The sequence below is a fragment of the Carya illinoinensis genome, chromosome 10 (assembly GCF_018687715.1).
Source record: "Carya illinoinensis cultivar Pawnee chromosome 10, C.illinoinensisPawnee_v1, whole genome shotgun sequence".
NCBI lineage: Eukaryota > Viridiplantae > Streptophyta > Magnoliopsida > Fagales > Juglandaceae > Carya > Carya illinoinensis.
In genome coordinates this window covers 19944428-19964659 of record NC_056761.1, presented here as the reverse complement: position 1 = coordinate 19964659, position 20232 = coordinate 19944428, and positions in this window count along the sequence as shown.

The following is a 20232-nucleotide window of genomic DNA, read 5'->3' as shown; positions in this document are numbered from 1 at the left end:
ACTCCTCGCCATCGTCAGATCTGGTTGGTTGGACCCTTACTGCTTTACTTTACAATTCCACTGTATACATATTGTACTTGTTAGATCTGGTTGGACCCCATACGTCCAAATGACCCTCCATTTGTCATTCTGCAGAGACTCCCCTGCCCAGGATGCTCCTCCAAAACACCAGATAACAAGAAAACAACCACATCCAGAACCGAAACCCCATAGATTTTGAAACTCGTGGTGCGCGGCGCCACATAGATTTTGGTCCTCCTCCATCTACAACAAAAATAGGTACTTTCCGTTTGTTTCCTATGAGAAGAAAAGCAGGAAAATATACAAATAAATTAGTTGAATTTATTAGGATCTTAACTCAATCCTCAACGCGATTTTTCTTAGGAATTTCACCTCCTTCATTTTCTGTTTGTTTCGTGCATAAATTAGCAATACTAGTAAAGTAAAACACAACAGGGGTTACAAACTGCGATCAACTAGGCCTGATTCTACTTTTGAAAAGAATTTAATTGAGGCCTTCTATATGTGTGTTGCTAACTTTTACGACACTGGACTGTTTTGCAAATTTGGAAGAGTGAGTGATGAAAAGAGAGAGAAGATTTTAGTATCTGGTGTTGATGGTGTGGTGAAGATCGTCAAATCTGATTATGTTGGTTGTTGCAGTAACATTGATTGAGATAGTAAGCTAGAATTTAGGAAAGAAAAGGGATAGGTTGAAAAAAAGTGGTCAAAATCTGCTACTTGATCAGGGGTTAAAATATGTATGACTCATAGAACATTAATTCCCTCCATGTCCATCATGCAAGAATTGTTGTAGCAGTGATAAATTATAGTATTATTATATTTGGTTAAATTATATGATTTGACTTTTTTCTCCTTGGGTTATATTGATCTAATTTTTTTATGTATTGTTAGCTATCCCAAAACACTACCGAAGTGGGGGACTCTAGTGGACAGTTTGGCTTTGCAGTGTTTGAGACTCAAGAAAGTGTAATTAATCCTATTTAACTTTGTCACTCTCTCTAAAGTGATTGATTTTGTTATATTATGTTTGTTTTCTAACTGTTATGTTATGTTCACAGATGCAACTTAGGTTGGATGAAATTCAGTCGGATAGCTTGCCTGGGACACAACAGTGGCTATAAGTCGATTTAGTTGGGGAACTGGTTGATGAGTAGAAGTAGAGAACCCCATGTTTTGTGCGATATATATTTCAAGAATTAGAGAACCTATTGTTTTATAGTTTCAATATATATACTTCAATGGTTGATCCACTTTGAACAGGTTGAGTAATGGGAAAATCTGGTTGATGAGTAGAAGTAGAGAACCCCTTGTTTTATGATATATAAATATATATATATATATATATCAATTCACTTCTTGGAAGTTCATGATCAATACATATATGGTGTTAGAAACTGTAGATGACTCAGATTTCTATTGTCTTGAGCAAATTTCTATATTCATGACATTGGGAAAACCAAATATGTATATTGTATTGTAGGCGAGTTTATATTGTATTGTAGATCAATAAGCTGCTGTCATTGCAGTGCTGCTTTCATGATACAAAGCTACTAAAAAACATAATTGAAGGATGTGTTATCATGGAAAATGAAACTCAAAAAATAAGAAGCATCGACCAGGAAGGATTGCTTGAATGTTGATGAAATATTACAGCTTCATGACTAATCATAATTTGGACTCTGGAGCTCCTAGAAATGTTCAAGAAAGTGATGGTAGATTTTTTTACTCATGAGCCAAAAGAAAAAAAAAATACACAACCTTGAGGATAGCTGCATCGTGAAGAATACCAAAAGACAAAAAAGGAGTTGGGGAAAAAACCACAATCTCCAATTAGATTGAATTTTGGGTCACGATTTCCAACCAATCACGATTTCTACAAGTTTATTTGCAACACTAAACAAACTTGAATTTTGCAAACTTGATAATACAGGACTTCAGTTTTTCCAGTTACATTTCAAACGATATCACTAATGGCAATATTTTTCCACCTAGTTTCATTCGATCAATAAAGATTCTTACTTATAAAAAATGGAAAAAAAAATTCATGCAGCATCAGTGCACAAACTAAGAATGGTCTTTGTCCATGTAGCATAAAAGTATATTTATCACTAGCAGTACAACTTGAAATGAATGCAGACAATTGAGGTGAAGTTTTAGTTTCAAAAGTAGTGTAACATGTGATCCAAAATACTCAACATATATTTCTAAAAATATTGTAGGCATTTCTAGAACTACTAGTCTAAAGTACAAATTCGCAAGTGTTAAGATTTATACACTAAGTTTACGATCACAGTGGGTATTAACTGTGATCGTATCAAGTACAAAGAAATTAATATAAAAATTGCCCAATAGATACGAAGATGTGTGCGTTCACGCCGGATGCCTGCTTGTTGCTTTTGAATATCGAGTTGGTCGTTGTGGACTCTCAACTCCGTCTTGAGATCTTAAGCAAGCATGTTTCCAATCTACGATGAAGTATACTGTTTAATATGAGTATCCAGCTGATCAACTTATATTATAATATGAGTGGTGGAAGTTTAAGGTTGGAAGCCAAACAGGACATAAAAACCAAAACTATTACGGGTCTCAAGATTAAAAGCTAGCCATAACTCAATTAATTAATTTTCTCACACAAAAGGGAAAAAAGAAAAAGAAAAAAAAAAGGAAGTAAATGGGTCTAACTTGCTCTCAACTATTCAACTCCATAAGCCATATATGCCACGGTACGTAAGTATTTGAAGTGGGTTCCTAGAAACTATGATGCTGATCATTATGTGTTTTGGCAGCAAAAATTATTAGTGCCCACCCATCCACACATTCAACATGGCTCGGAATTGATTTTTTAATCCTACAATATTTTTCCTCATCAGCAAAGATGCACAGCAAATCAGAGCGCAAACAACCGGGTAAAAAAAAAAAACAAGGTTCTTTATCGTCAGAGAAAATTTTGATCAAGTGCTGACTGATCTAGTAAAACAGGAGAAATAGTCAAGAAGTGGTGGGGTGGGGGGCACCTTGGGTTTGAAAACTATAATCAGCACTACTTGCAAACAATGAAATCACTAAGAGAGTGTTATGTTTACTGTTTAGTTACACCATTACTAGAACTTATGATTCAGAGCACTACTCCTTTGTGCAAAAATACTTGCTACGAATGGGTCTTACATCATATGAAGGCTCGCAACTTAAGTTACCGAAGGAAAAAAGATGGAGTAATCAGCTAGAAATCGAAACCTCATTGTTCGATGAAATACTGAATGGTGATTTCTTTATCTCTAGAGAGCAAAAAAAATCAGACATTATATAGTTTCAACTACTGAAAAAACCAATATTGCCAAACGAAAACCCACAATAGACGCAAAATGGAACCACATTGCAGAAAAATGTGAAGTCGGAAAGAGCAAATACAATATATACTACCAAATCTCAGAAATGACGAAGAGCAACCCAGAAATTATGGGTACCCACAAATGAGGGGTGGAAACTAATTGCAAATCTTATCTGAACTTTGGGAGATAAATTTGGAACGAATAGACAAGAATATAGGTGGTGGGTAGAGTAGAAGAGAAAACATACCATCTTCTATTACGATTGCAGTAGCCAAACGAGCAAAGAGAAGCATAAAAAGCGAGACCCATTTGCTTTTTGAGGAGCTCGAAGGATTTAGGGTTTCCCAAACTCTTCGGATCTACGCCGCAGAGTCGAGGAAGAGGAACAACAACGAACAAAAAACTTTGGGGGAGGAGTCTTCGAACATCTCAGTCTTCAGCAAGAGTGAGTGCATGGGGAGATTGATGGGGGAGGAGTTATCGTTCAGGTGGGGAGGAGCCTTCGTTCAGATGGAGGAAAAACTTTCAAAAACGCACCATAGAGAGATGAACCCCAAAAATGAAATCTCCATTTCATGAAACGCAGCGTTTCCTTTTTTCCATGTCAGCATTGGTGCGCGAAATGGTTCGCCTCATGCCTGCAAGAAGACTTTTCCTAAATAGAATGGTTAGGGGTGGGAGAGAGAAAATAATAGAGTGGTTGGGATGAGAGAGAGAGAAGGTGAGAGTAGGCGAGAGAAAAGAGAAGAAAATAAAAGAAACGGGAGAGAGTAAGAAAAATGGAAGGACCGGGAAAAATAATTAATAATAGAGAAGAAAAAGATAGTAAAATATAGTCAATAATGTGTATTATCGTCTGAATGCTAGTATATTATTTATTCATTATACGTGGGAAAATACTAATATATCGTTTGGATTTCTCTCTCATTTTGATCATTTATGTATTTAAATTATTTTTATTTTATTTATTTATTTAATAATTAAGGAAATAATTATAGGTCTGACCAACCATGCATTAACTGTTGACTTTATGTTGAATCCATAACTAACTGTTGAAATAATATTTGTTCATGTGATGTTTAATCATTCAAATAACATAAATGAATAAATTGACAAACTTGTGTCGCTTTTCCCATTACTCATTAAACAAATAACAATGTTTTAAGCATGTCTCTATAACAATCTAAAAGAATTACGAAGATAAGGTTGACCAATTTTTTATAATTAAGATAATCAACTATAGATGTTCCGATCTTAAGATTGGTACAATGGTGGTGGATGTAGTCCGAGAGGGATGTATATCCTGCGGGCAGGAAACCAGTTAGTCATGTGAGAGGATAGTACCCATCTTCTAAAAGCACTAAAGATCTTCAACTAACTACCCATCTTAGACCATTAAGGTCTTCCAAAACTAACTTGTGTTGAATTGTTGATGCAATTTTCAATGAATTCTTTCACGTATTCTACCAACCTGCAGCAAGAACAAAACCCTCGGGACATATAGCCGAAATGTCTCTTATGACTAAGTTAAAAGAGGGAATCACTTCTCTTCGTCATTAAAATATATAATATTATATATTTTAAAAATATTTGAATATTTTTTTTAAATATTATACAAATACACTTCATATATTAGTTAATAACTTTATTAAATAAATTATTATTTAACTATCTAACTACAAATGATTATTTTTCAACTATTTTTTCCCTCAATCTAATTATTTAATAAATATATTTTTATAACCATTCACTCAATGATCACATATACAAACATACTAATATTTCTTCTACTCAATTTTTAAATTTTAAATTGTGGTTGAAACCAACAAACATGCCAACAACTTTTTATAACAATCAATCACCATTTACAATTCCTGACCAATCATTGCAATAAAAACTCGAAGAGATAATTAAAGACTCATTTTAGCACACGAAATTGCAAGCATGAAATGTACCATATCCTGTGATTAATGGCCATTTTGTGCAAGCCCCTCTTCTCCCCAAGATCATTCCAAGCCACGAACTAAAGAACAATTTTGTTCACTCTTAAAGCTCCCAATCAGCTGGGATACTAATAGAATGCAAACAAACAAAATCAATAAATAAATCCTTATAAAGACCTTCTTGTACGTGATACATGCCACTGTGAGTTTTAATAAGGAAACAACATCTTTAATAATGAAATGAAAATAACAAAAATCTTTTCAATCATAAAATATCCCCAGTTTCAAGTTAAATCTCAATTTCAAAAAATTAATAACAACTTCAGTTCAATCAACAACCTCTGCTCAGTATGCAGTGAACATGAGGGAAATGAAAAACTCATATACTTTTGAATCTAAGAAATTTCAATTAGAGAATCTTCTGGTTATTAATGCTGATCTCGTTTTTATTTATTCATGGCTATAGCCAAGGTGGCTTTCGTTTTTTCCTCTTAATCTAAAAATAAAATAAAATAAACAGTACTCATGATCAAATTTTCTTACACTTTCTTTAGGTTTTATCAGCCCTTTCTTCAAGTTTCTAAGCAACCAAAGAGAGATAACCAACTAATCATAAACGCATCGAAGATGCCATGGAAATTAGAAAGAATATCAATCAGGTTGAATTAAAAAATTATATCTATTTGTGAAATTAATTACAAATCCCTTTCAAATGACTAAACCTAAAAGTAAATAAATAGGTCGGTTAGGAAAGTAGACCACCAAATATGAAAATCCGCCATCGATGATCCAAGAGATTACCTCAAAACGCGTAAACAAGTATCTTGATAGTTGATGCTAGCCCGGACAATCGAAGTTGTTTTGACTCAATGAGACCTAGAAAGAGGAGCGTAGGGAGACCTAGAAAGTGGCTTCAATAGAGAAGAGGGAGAGAAGAGCGAGGAAGAGAGACTTACTTTGGAGAGCACGAAGACAACAACAACCACTAGAGAAGGCAATGGAGAAAAGTGACAGGCTGGAGAAAAAGGCTTGCGGGTTGAAGAAGAAATAGGCGACGGAGAGAAGGGGATGAAGACAGAGAAGGGTTTTGAGAGAAAGAAAGAAAAGAATGAGACAGAATAGGGTTTTGGGAGAAAGAAATAAAAGAAAGAGAAATGGAGTGTTTTGGAGATGAAGACAACGAAAAACAGAGGGAAAGAGAGAGCGACAGGTACTTCAGAAATGATAAAATATTACTTTGCTTCTTGTACAGTCTCTCACCAGACATGAAGAGCTGCTAAGAAATACTGTAGCGGTTATGTCAAACTTCTTAATTTTAGCCAGGCCATTGCAGATGAATTTTCTCAAATTTGGTTTTTTTCCTTTTTTTTTTTTTTAGACTTGCATTGGGCAATGACAATGCTTTAAGAAAACAGAGTCAAGGCCCCATGTCCCAGAGTGACCATATCCCAAACTTATTAAAGAACTCTTACTTATGGCGGAGGAAAACCGTGGTAACAAATCTCAAACACCTAAGTTTACAAAATAAAACAATAACGCCCAAAACCAAGGTGCTATACAAACAAAGAGAAATAGATGCTAAAATAAATGCAATCAGACCAAGCCCTCTAGAAAAAAATCTCAAAAAGACTTTTAAACAAATAAAGCTCATTTTTCTCTAATATAAGGCATATCCAAACTATCCATACGAATCAAACCTCACAAATGGCTATGTAAAACTTCCGAAGCATAAAATTCTGAATTAATTCTATGAGAACTTTCTTTTGCCAAAAAAGTTAGGACAGAAGATCATGACTAGCTAAGGGTTGTATATTTATATATATATATATATATTGGATGTATATATTGGAGCAAAAAACCGATCTCATGGATGTATGTAACTTTTTAAGGTATTGATCAGAACCAACGGATTATCTCAAAATGAACTAGATAGTGTCACCAGTGCTTCAGACGAGTTTGAATAAATGCATAAAAACAAATATCATGAGTATGAATATAATTAGACTCACTCGGCATAGTAAGCAATAGGATAACCTTCTTGACTCACAATTCCACTCATTCAACTTCTCAGCAAAGAAAGATTGAATAGGATGCCCTTCTAATTAATTGACTCACAATTCCATCAATTCCCACGTGGGAATTAAGCATTAATTGCACGCCACTTCAAGAGATTTCTCGAAGAATGGATCGAAGTCGTAAAATACTACTAATATAGGGCCTTGAGTAAGCTGTATCATGTCTTGACTTTTTCAGAATGTAATGTTTGGTCTACGAAGAGATATTTTGACAAAAACAAAAAAAAAAAACTTATAAAATAACATGGCGGTTTTGATGCCATACATTAAATATTTGTAAAGTTTTATAACACATCATATCAACCTATATTAGTTTATAAAATTCATTTTTAAACAATCTTACACTTCTACAAACCATTGGTTGGCAAATGAAATTTCTTCGATTTGACATAGTTTCTGATCAGTACGTTAACCCTAGTTCTCAAAACTTGCCTAGCTAATATACTCCGACCCTTATGCGCAGCTCATCTCCTGTCTTACTCAAAATAATTAAGGATATCATCAAAACACACATCAAACTTCCATGAGAAAGCTGGTGATCTTAGAATCTTTTGCCATCATTCTCATGAAGATATACTAGCTAGCTAGGGATCGATTATAAATGGCATCGCCAACCAATATTCATAAAGACCATATATCCATCCATTGTTTTGAAAGCCGTACTTTTCCATTCATATCCAAGCCGGATGCGAAATTGATTGCATCCACTCCTAGGAAGGTCCATTTTGAGAAGATGGTAGCATATCTAACATCATGTCATCATGAAGTCCTACTGTAGGAAAATGATATTTTATGGTTTTGTTAATGCTTGGTACTAATTGGCACATATTTGGATTAATGTACTGTACGTTTAGCTTGGGTCCATTTTGTTATGGGATACGTGTCTACATCTAATGGGTCCCGTAAGTTTGGTCCCACTCGAATCTAGTGTTGTTGAAGTTATCTTTCCTAGCTTTCTGTAAATGTTCCGAGAAACTTCTCAATGGGAGGACGAAATCTGTTTGTCTGGGATTTCTCTTGGATTTCCTTTTCTAAGCTCTCTTTGATCATAATCCTCTTGGATTTTATTTTTTCTTTGATTGATTGTTTTTCGATACTTCAAGTTAATTCCTTGGTTGATTAGTCATAAAAATCTATTTTTTGAACGTACCTTTCAAAAGGATTGATATTGCACATGATGATCATCTTGATCAGTACTAGTTGAGGGGATCGAAGCAGTCTCGCTCAGTACGTATGCAATGAATATGTATATAGGATCTGAGCCTCTGAATCTTTCGTTCCGTGCACGTAAATAGTCTCTAAATCTTTCGTTCCGTGCACGTAAATAGTCGCACTGATGATTCTTTTTTGTTTTCTCCGAAGTGTTAGACTTCATTGATAAACTTGCCCTTATTAGTACAAAGAAATTAAACTGCAATAGAGCAAAATTAATAATATACCTAATTAATAATAAAATCAAACTTGTCACGGTATCAGCAAGTAGCCAGCGCATCGCTGCCAGTGGAAGGAATATATGATACAAACAAGTATCGCAGAAAAAGATAACGGAATAGAAAAACATAAAAAGAAGAGTATTTTATTAATCATCTGCAATAGAGCAAAATTAATAATATACCTAATTAATAATAAAATCAAACTTGTCACGGTATCAGCAAGCAGCCAGCGCATCGCTGCCAGTGGAAGGAATATATGATACAAACAAGCATCGCAGAAAAACATAAAAAGAAGAGTATTTATTAATCATCTGCTAGATCAATTACAATGGAAGAGCTACAACATAAGGACGAGAAACTATACAAAGAGAGACAAAAGTAGAAAACAACTCAAAAATCCAAGTTGGACCCGGCGGGCTACAGCACCATTAGAAGTAGGACTCGATGGGGTACGGTATCGTCAGTAGAAAAAGGCAGCGACTCTTAAGATTTTAGTTAGCAACCCTAAAGAGGCATCATCTCAGAATTACAGAGGGGAAGCAAGATAGGAATCGACTCGAAGGGGGGGCTTGATCAACCCAAACTCCCTAGACTCTCCCGAAGAATGCTAGGCAATGAAGGATTGGGGTAAGAGAAAATGTCCCAAACGATCCTTGTGAGAGCCCCAAGGGGCACAAACTCCCCTTTCTACCTCTCCATGGGCCGGAGGGGAGGTGCCCTAGACCAAGCGCCCCCAAGACGTCTGAAACCCCGTTCTCCCTGGGTAAGAAAGCAAACCGGGATGTAATGACAGACCATGAATTGCACGAGGGGTTCTGAGGTAGAGAAACCCACTGAACGACCCCGTTGTAAGGCTGAGGGCATGCCTTCTTTTCAAAGCACCTCGTGGTAATGAAGAGTGGAACGATTTTAGGAAGAACATCCATAGGAGTTTCAGAGGAACTGCAATGCACATATCACTGTGAAGGCCCACCATGGGATCTGACACCACAAGGTCGGCCCCATGCCTAAATGCCATCGAAACCATGAATAACCAACGCAAACAAAAAAGGAAGACAGAGCTTTGGAGCACTTGAAGAACAGAAAATGGGGGGTTAGTAACGAATGACAAAGGCATAAAGGACTATATATAGGCGTGGAACGATAGCTCATTTCTCAAGGTTCAAAAAACCTGCATGCTCTGGGGCTCCGTCAGAATTAACGCGAATCTCATGAAAAATCCCACACTGAGCCCATGGTGAGTATGGAAAAATGTGACCCAACACCACAAACAAGCTTAAGCCAACCACTGCGCTTTGAATAGCCAATTATACAAGGGCCTTTCAGATCCACAAATGTTGAACTGTACCCTTGGTGTCACCCTCAATCAAAGGGTGCTGACACTACTTGTCACTTATCAAATCTCATGTGAGGCACGTTACTCGACTCATTGTAGCATGAGACATGTGAGTAGGAATAGAAAAGAACATGGGGTATGAACTAAAGAGTGCGCACAATATGAACATTAAAAAGATTAAATAAACCAGCCAAAATACATGTTGTCCGCTCACCAAGGTACAAACAAAAGCTTTACAAATGTCTATAAAAAAAGGAAAAAAAAGAAGAAGAAGAAGAAGAAGAAGAAGAAGAAGAAGAAGAAAAAGAAGAAGAAGAAGAAGAAGAAGAAAACAAAGCTGAAAACCCCTCAATCGGCTCATGGCTCCTTCTCCAGCTCGGCGAGGTCCACCTCCGGAGACATTGGGGTAGCTACTGATGCCTCTAGTGAGGTTGAGAACGCACTGGGAATCAAGTCCACCCCAATCTGAGCTCCGACCTCCAAAGAAGTAGGACCCGGGGTTGGGAACTTAGGATCTAGCGAGAGCAGGTCACGCCCGGGGTTTGTCAGTAAATACACCCTTAACGCTTCCCTACCAAAGAAGAACCATGACGCCATGCCTCGTCCCTAACTTGCCACACCCGTGACAACTCCTGCTCCAGCTGTCTGAAAATAGATCTCAATTCCTCCATGTCGGCCCTCACGACCTTGAGGGTCTTTATCCTCTCCGAGAGGATTTGGCCAACCTTCAGGAGCCTATCTTCAGCACGCCTACAGGAAGACTTTGCGAAATCGCACCTCTTGGAAAGAGAGACATGCTCAGCTCAGAGTTTCTCAAGCTCCTTCGTCCTACTATCAAGCGTCCCCTCCAAGGTTTCCCAGGCCTCCGACTCAGTGCTAGGTCATGATGGCACATGGCAACCTCCTCGTGGGACCTCTACAAATCGGACTATGCATAATGCAGGCACTCCCGTAAATCCGTAGTAGAACTCGTTAGCTCCTCGAGAAGCTCTGCCTTGACCACAGGCTAGCAGGGGGCCATAGGGACAGCAAGGTAGATCCCATGGTCCTTAAGGCCTAATCCCACCTAATCATTAGATGCTAGGATAAGCAGCCAGTCAACAACCTATCAGGAAAGCATCCAATAAAACTGTGATAAAGGTACTAAAATAAGCTAGTGGAAAGGTCTACATACCAAAGACTGACCTGAACGAGAACATTCGAGGCACCCATCGGAAGAGGCCCTAATGTACGTCATTCAATACAATGTCAATCTTCCCTCCCCGGCCCGGTTGAGCTCAAGAAAGGTGGCCCCGAGAAACACAAGAAAAAAAGGAGTCTAGGCACCTTCCCCAAGGAGAGAGCATGGAAGAATCCCCTGTGATCGAGGGAGACACAGGAAGGGCGTGCGGGGCAACACTTGAAAGGCTAGCACCTATTAGGGGAGCGGTGCGCCCATGCGATAAAGAGGACGCGAACTCCGCAAACATCCGTGGGGAAGAAAGTAATCTCCCCGAGCTTAGAAGCGCAGCAATTCCCCTTCCACCACCCCTGGAATGGGGCCTTCGAGCAAAAATCCCCACAAAAGATTGGTCAAGAAAGGAGGGAGAGTCATCATTGGAGTATGGCGAGTTCTGCAGCGGCTTTTTCCCCTTCTCCTTCACTAGGGGACTAGTGGATCACAAGCATGACCGGCAGCTGGTGGGCCCTAACGGGATCGAGGACCCTACTCGGCGCAAAGCAGCATGTGCGGGAATATATTGCCATAGGCTACCCTCACTCAACAGCATGTTGGACCAGGTTTCTTCCAGGTGAGCAGTAACCTAGTCCTGCACAATCCCGATACGGCGGATCTCCCCTAGTATCAATGGCGACTTCGGGTGTTCTTCCTCGAGCACTTCAACCCAGTTGCTCGAACGAGATAGCTCTGTTTCAAAAATTGCCCTGAGGGATATTTCTCTCTTGTCATACTACTGCTCTAGGCAAACTACTTAACCAAGATGCTCAAATTTCATAAAATGCTAGAAATGAAGTGTGTGTCAATCATATGTCTATCAGTGCATATTGCATTAAGGTAAAGTATTGTTTCTCACATGCATATACGCTAATCATTTTTTTTTTTTTGGTTTAAAAATTAATGAAGCAAGACCAAAAAAGAAATGACTCATTCAAAAGCGGGTTTTCGTAGGCTCAATATCCCTAATGAAATACCGCCAAACAAATGGGATAATAGGCAAGATAACTACATTGCCAAAACAGACAAGTCAAGGAAAAATAAAATACAAGATCAAACAATAGAACTGAAGAAAAAGAAACTCCAAAATAAATCCAAGAAGAAAATGAAGCAAAATGCCGCATCACATAAAAAAAATAAAATAAAATAAAACTTAAAAAAGAAAAAGAAAATGAAGAAGACAACGCATAGAACTAAAACTGAAATAAAGTTCTAAGGGAAAAAAAATGAACACTAGGAAATGAAATAATGCTGCTTGATTAAGCTGAAATATTGTATATTTTATATACTTAAAACCAATATATTTTAATTGCTTCGTGACATTATTATTGGTTTTAGATAGAAAAATAGTTAATAAGCATAAATACGAGTTGTGATTTTTAATTGATTAATATCATGTTTATGCTTAATTTTATAACTATGATTTAATTGGACAATATTTCCTCACATATATAACATATTTTTGGTAATCTATTTTTCATTTTAATTTATTTTTTAGTGTTATTTTTATCTCCTTATTTTCAGCTTAAATAAAATTCACATGGGATCTGGTTGGAACTTTTGACCAAAAGCGCAAGCTAATTGAGAGGAAATATAAAGAAATATGCAGAAGATAAATAAAGAAAAGGAAGGAAGTGGTAGACTTGAGCAGTTGAAAAAAAAAACATAAAATAAAGATGACTTTGAACATTAAATAATTTTCGGTGGTGACTTTCTTTCTTTGATTATTCATAGATGCACGGGTCTTTAGTTATGGTTTGAACGACAATGCACGTTGAAAGTAGTGTTTTTACATAAAGAAGAAAATAGTTTTCGGTGGACAGCACATGCAACATAAAAGAAGTTGGGCTAAAAGTCAAGGAGCAGGTTTTGAAAAATAAGAAATCTCCTTACGTTGGAAGAAAAATCTCGAAGGAGTAAAACAGAGAAGTTTTATGTAAAATTTGCGAGGCACATTGAAAAAGAGGCTGGAAAACGTGAAAGTGGGGCTGAAAGTCAAGGAGCAGCTATGGAAAGCCAAAAGGAACGGACTGACTTGGAGGGAGGACGCTTGTACGGAAAGAAAGAGAATAAAAAAAACATAGAAGCGGAAAGCGGGATTGACGGAAAGCTGGGGTTTATGAAAAAGGAAAGGAGGCTTATTTAAATAAGGCAAAAATAGAGGAGAGGGGCTGGATTATTTTTCTGGGGGGGAACTGAGACCAAATGGAGGGAGGAGCGTGTTGTTTATTTTTCATTTGGGTGAGAGTGTGCTTTCGTTTGGGTCGTTTATGTAAAGTTGACAAGGACTTACGAAAGTTGGGGACGCTTACGGTTTTACGGGGTGAGTACTGGGAAAGGACAGATGGTGTGAGACTTGAAGGGAGTTAATTTTTTGCTCTGTTTTTTAGAGGGAAAAATAGAGACTTTCGGGTGAGAGAGGAGAACTGAAGTGGAGGCCGAACAGAGCACTTTTATTGCAGAGAACTGGGCTACTGATTTAGAGAGAGAACTTTGGGCAGGTTGAACTTCAACGGAGGGTGCTGACTTACAGGAAAGAAGCTTTTGGGTTTTAGGGAGTTATTTGGTTGTTTGGACGTGAAGGATGTGGGTTCTGGTTGGATGTTCTATTTTGGCTTGGTGATAGTGGACATAGAGATCAGAGATTCAGTTTTCGGCTGGGTCTGACATACGGGATGGTCCTGGTTTGAGATAAACCAAGAGCTACGGACAGCAGGCTGTGAAGCTGAAGAGGCTGGACTTTTGGTTCTATTTTAAGAGCAAAGAACCAGAGGAATTTGAGCTTCGTGCTTTTACGGAAAGGACGGAACTGGTTCCAATTTGAGGGAGTCTTTCGAGTTTCATTTTCTTTATATTTTTACTTGCCTATAGTTATTTTCTAGTATTAAAGTTTGTGTTTTATTTTAGTTATTTAATTTCTATAGCACTTGTAATGAATATGATTGGCTAAATTTTCATACTAAGGTTAGAAGTGAAATTTAATGATTTAAACATTGTTTTTGGATTAACGTAAAATTTATTTTGTGAGCTTGATCGATTGAAGGATTTTATTATTAGATATTTTGATTATCTATATAATTATCTTGATTCATTATGATTTTCGAATACAGTGAATGCTTGAAAAATCTCCGTAATATTCAAATAGATTTGTGAATATTTTAATCATCAATCGTTCATGCTTAATCATTAGTGATTATTTTTCTTGACCTTAAATGCTAAATCTTTCAATTAAACGGAATCATTATTCTAGTTTAATTGAAATAAATCGATCGGAAACAATATTCTAAATTATTAGACGGATCCTCGAAACCTTAGTCTTTCTCCATATCAATTCAGTTTATCATTCTAGTTTTATTCAGTTATTTCAAAAATTATCATCTCAGTAATTTTATTTTATATTCGAGGTCACGTTTTTTTAGTAATTTCTTTTCATTGTTTGAGTTTATTTTCTTTATCACATAAGTCAATCTCTGTGGATTCGACCCTATGAGGTACTACAACACCTATATACTTACAGATAAAACTGTACTAAATTTTTTATCATTAGTTTGAGTCAAAGTTTAGGTACAACACTACTCAACAAAATGAAAATTGAAGCCACAGAAAGAAAAATGAATCCACACCCAAAAAACGAAACTGAAAAGAAGTCTACCCAGCAACCGAAAAAATAAAACTCACAAAAAGTAAAAAGTCCCAAGGGAAAGCAATGAAAATGAAAACAAGGTGCTGTCCCGAGTAATTAAAAACTGAAGAAAAAAAACCAGGAAAAAGAAAAAAAAAACGCACACATCTAGCAAATAAAACTAAGAAAACAATGAAGAAGAAGTACAACGTCTTTTTTTTTTTTATCATTTTTGTTTTGTTTTTTGTTTTTTGTTTTTGTAACAATGAATAAAAAAAATTAAAATAAAGATAAAACTACGAGTTTAAATTTAAGACAATCAACTTTTCTCAGCAATGATGCCAAAACTTTGACTTGCTTCAAAACGAACAGCACAAAGGCTATCTCAAGTGCAAGAGAATATCGCGTAATAATTGGGAATAAAATTTCTAAATCGTCTCTTCAAGAAAAGTGTGCTTGTTGTCAAGATAACTAACACAAGAGGGGGTGAATTGGGTTGTATTTAAAAATTAATAATTATAAATCAAATACACAATATAAAATATAAGCAAAATACGAAATAACAATAAATATAAAGAGTAAGGGTAAAAGAGAAGCAAACTCAATATGTTTACGAGGTTGGCCCCACTACCTACGTTATTGCCTCAAGTTACCCCTTGAGAATCCTCAAATTCACTATTCAACCTTTTTTAGTTGGAGATAGAAACGTATTACACCTTTGAACAACACTGCTACAAAGGATTTGTGTAAAACACCCTCTACACTTGCAATCATCATATAAGTGGTGATTCAACTATTCCCTGTGTCGAATATTTTCTACGCGCATAAGGGTTATACACACTCTTTTACTGATACAAGAGCTGATAGTGGTAGGTTATCAGAGAACACTCCTCAATGAGTGAAGTAAGAACAATACAATGCAAACTATATCTCTCTCAAAATGAACAAGATTTAAGGCTCAATGCTTAGAAAATAGAGATTGAAAACTTTGATGAATGTTGCAAAACTTGCAATGATATGTGTATGGTCTTGGTGTAGTCAATTTGAAACTCTTAAATGATCTATTTATAGGCATATGAGACTTCATATTCAAATTTAAAAAGAATTACATATCAAAGACAACATCATTCACCTTTTCAAAAAATTCAAATAAAAGTTTTTTTTTCAATTGTCAAAGTAAACATCATTCACTTTTCAAAAAATTCAAATAAAAGCTTATTCTTTTCCATTTGTCAAAGACAAAATCATTCACTTTTCAAAAATTTCAAACTTAATGTTTTTACCTTTCGCATATGACAAAAGGAGTACTATTTACTTTTCAAATTTTTTAAACAAAATCATCTACCTTTTGCATAAGTCAAAAAGAGTATCAATCATTTTTGAAAATATTCAAATGAAGCATGCACATGTGAAATATGCTAATCAATCATCTTTCAAAATTTTCAAATTTAATTTTCAAAATATTCATGCACATGTGAAAAATGTATTTTAATACTTTATGATAAAATATTAATTTTGAGCCTTAATTCTAATTTCAAAATTTTCAAGAAATGTACAACATTACTTTATGAGCTTTAATGTGAAATTGTTCCCTTCTTGCCCATGCTTGGTTTTTTGATGTACTTGACTCTATTGTGTAGACAATTTGAGGTTGAAACTCCTTTATTATTTGAATTCATTTATTATTATCAAAATCAATGTGTAGATATATAATTATACGAAACTTGAAACCTTAGATTCAATAGTGCTTAAAATCAAACTCATACAATGGTGGAAGATATTTATAGAGAGAAAATAAAAGTGATGGTATGTACAATTAATGGAAGATAAAATTACTGAGGTGAAGATTTTGAAAATAGCATAATACAGCTAAAATGATAACAAAAAAGAAAAAAGAGATATGAAAAACGACTTCGGTTTCAAGGATCCATTTAATAATTTAGAATATTGTTTTCAATCTATTTATTTCAATTAAACTAAAATAATGATTTCATTTAATTGGAAGATTTAGCATTTAAAACCAATAAAATTAATCACTAAAGATTAAGCATAAACAATTGATGATTAAAACATTCACAAATCCATTTGAATATCACAGGAATTCTTCAAGCATCCAATGTATTCGAAAATCACAATGGATCAAGATAAATATATAGATAGTCAAAGTTTCTAATAACAAAACTATTCAATTGATCAAACTCACAATATAAACTCTATTGTTGACTGGAAATAATATCTAAATCATTAGAGTTCATTTCTAACCTTAGTACAATGCAAGAAAAGTAAATGACATAAGTTAAATAAACAAATAGAAATTAACAAGAGCTGGAGAGGAGGCTACAGGTAGGGGAGGAATGGTGGACCGCGACTGTGGTGTCACTAAACTGTGCTGTCTCCCATCTCCCCTGCCTGAGCTCTCTCAAAAGTAAAAGAAAACTGAGAGAAAATTAAATTACACTACTCCTATTCTAATTCTAATTGTGCTCTCTGTGGACCGAATGATCAAGAGCCCCCTTTTTATAGATGTGCGTCCAACAATTGCTCCGTAAAAAATAAATCTCGTGCGTCCTTGAGTTGCCAACCCATACGTTCAAAAGTAAGGAAAGACCGACCACGTGCGTGAAAGAAGACTGCTGCATATCTCATGAACAAGAAAAAAAACAACTACAGCCTGCATTGCTTCTGTCGAAAAGCAAGAAAATAATTTGCAACGTATGTTAGCATGGCTTTTTCCCTTTCATCAGGACGTCTACTGCTTTGCGTGTGTGAGCTTCCCAAAATGCTAGAAAATCAACCACCTTCTGTTAAAAAAGATAGCACGTTAAACATAAAATAAAAGCAAAGACACGTGAGTTCTTTTCTTTTCCTTTTTGCGTGCATGGCTCCCGCATGTTTGAAAGAATCAGTCAATGTTCGGCTTTTGCAATGGCTCTTTACTCCATGTGGTAAAACATGAGTATATGCCCAAAATGAAGAGATGACTATGCTGCTTCAACATACTATAGGGCCACCCATTACAAGTCTCAAGATGCCACATGTCATTGTTTCTCATCTTCCACCCATGCCATTGGAAAATCCCATGGTTTGCATCTGGTTCCACTGCCAGCCAATGCTTCTAATTTTCATATTTATCCCACCATTTCAAATTAGAATATTAATTTTCTATAAATGCTAACAAGAGCCCATTATTTAAAAGCAAAAAAATAGGAAAATAAATAACACAAACAAAATAGGAAATAAAGAATAAATTAAATTGAAGAATAGAATATAAAAAATATGTAGTGCATGTGAAAAAATATTGCCCAATTAAATCACAGGTTATAAAATTAAGCATGAACTATGATATTAACTAATTTAAATCACAACTCAAATTTATACCTATTAACCATTTTTCAATCTAAATCCAATAATAATGTCAGGAAGCAATTAATATATATTGGTTTTAGATATATAAAATGTGTAATATTTCAGCTCAAACATAACGCAAACAGAAACAAAAGACAGAACTTCGAAGAGCTTGAAGAACAAAAAATGGGGGTTAGTAACTAATGACAAAGGCAGAAAGGACTATATATAGGTGTGGAATGATAGCTCGTTTCTCAAGGTTCAGAAAACCTACATGCTCTAGGGCTCCGTCAAAATTAACGCGAATCTCGCAAAAAATCCCACACTAATCCCATGGCGAGTATGGAAAAATGTGACCCGACACCACAAACGAGCTACGGCCAACCACTGCACTTTGAATAGCCAACTATACAAGGCCCTTTTAGATCCATAAATGTTAACTGTACCCTTGGCATCACCGTCAAGCAAAGAGACTTGACATGACCCGTCACCTGTCAAATCCCATGTGAGGCACGCCGCTCGACCCATTGTAGCATGAGACGTGCAAGTCGGAACAAAAAAGAACACGAGCTACGAACCAAAGAGTGCCCACACTATGAACATTAAAAAGATTAAATAAACTAGCCAAAATAAGGGTTGTCCGGTCACCAAGGTACAAAGAACAAAAGCTTTACAAACGTCTATAAAAAAATTAAAAAAAAATAAAAAGAAGAAGAAGAAGAAGATAACAAAATTGAAAGCCCCTCGATTGGCTCATGGCTCCTCCTCTAACTCAGTGGGGTCCACCTTTGGAGACATCGAGGCCGCTGCCCGTGCCTCTAGTGCGGTTGAGACAGCATTGGGAATTAGGTCCACCTCAATCTGAGCTCCGGCCTCCAAAGAAGTAGGACCTGGGGTCGGGAACTTAGGATCTAGGGAGAGCAGGTCACACCGGGGTTTGTCTGTAAATACACCCTCAATGCCTCCCTACCGGAGAAGAGACGCTATGCCTCATCCCTAACCTGCCACACCCGTGACATCTCCTACTGCAGCTGCCCAAAAAAAAATATCAATTCCTCCCTGTCAACCCTCACGGCCTTAAGGGTCTTTATCCTTTCCGAGAGGGTCTGGCCAACTTTCAGGAACTTATCTTCATATGCCTATAGGAAGACTCTGTGAAATCGCACCACTTGGAAAGAGAGACATGCACGGCTCGGAGTTTCTCAAGCTCCTCCATCCTACTATTGAGCATCCCCTCCAAGGTTTCCTGCGCCTCCGACTCATGTGCTAGGTCATGATGGCACATGGCAACCTCCTCCTAGGACCTCCGCAAGTCAGACTCCGTATAATACAAGCAGTCTCGAAAATTTGTAATAGAACCTGTTAGCTCCTAGGGAAGCTCCGCCTTGACCATAGGCTGGCAGGGGTCATAAGGACAACAGAGCAGATCCCATGGTCCCTAAGGCCTAACCCCACCCTCTCATTCGCCGCTAGGATAAGTGGCCAATCAGCAACCTATCAGGAAAGTATCCAATAAAACCGTGAGAAAGGTACTAAAATATGTAAGTGGAAAGGTCTGCATCCCAAATACTAACTTGAACGAGAGCATTCGAGGAGCCAGCTGAAAAGGGCCCTGGTCTATGGCATTCAGGGATAACCACGTTGGTCGTCCCTCCCAGGCCCGACTGAGCCCTAGAAAGGTTGCCTTAGGAAACACGAGAAAACAATGAGGCTAGACACCTTTCCCCAGGAGAGAGCATGGAAGAATCCCCAATGATCGAGGGAGACACGGGAAGGGCACACGGGGCAACAAAGGCTAGCGCCTACTGGGGGAGGGGCGCACCCACATGATGAAGAGGACGCGAACTCCCCAAACATCTACGGGGAAGAAAGCAATCTCCCCAAGCTTAGAAGCGCAGCAATTCCCCTTACA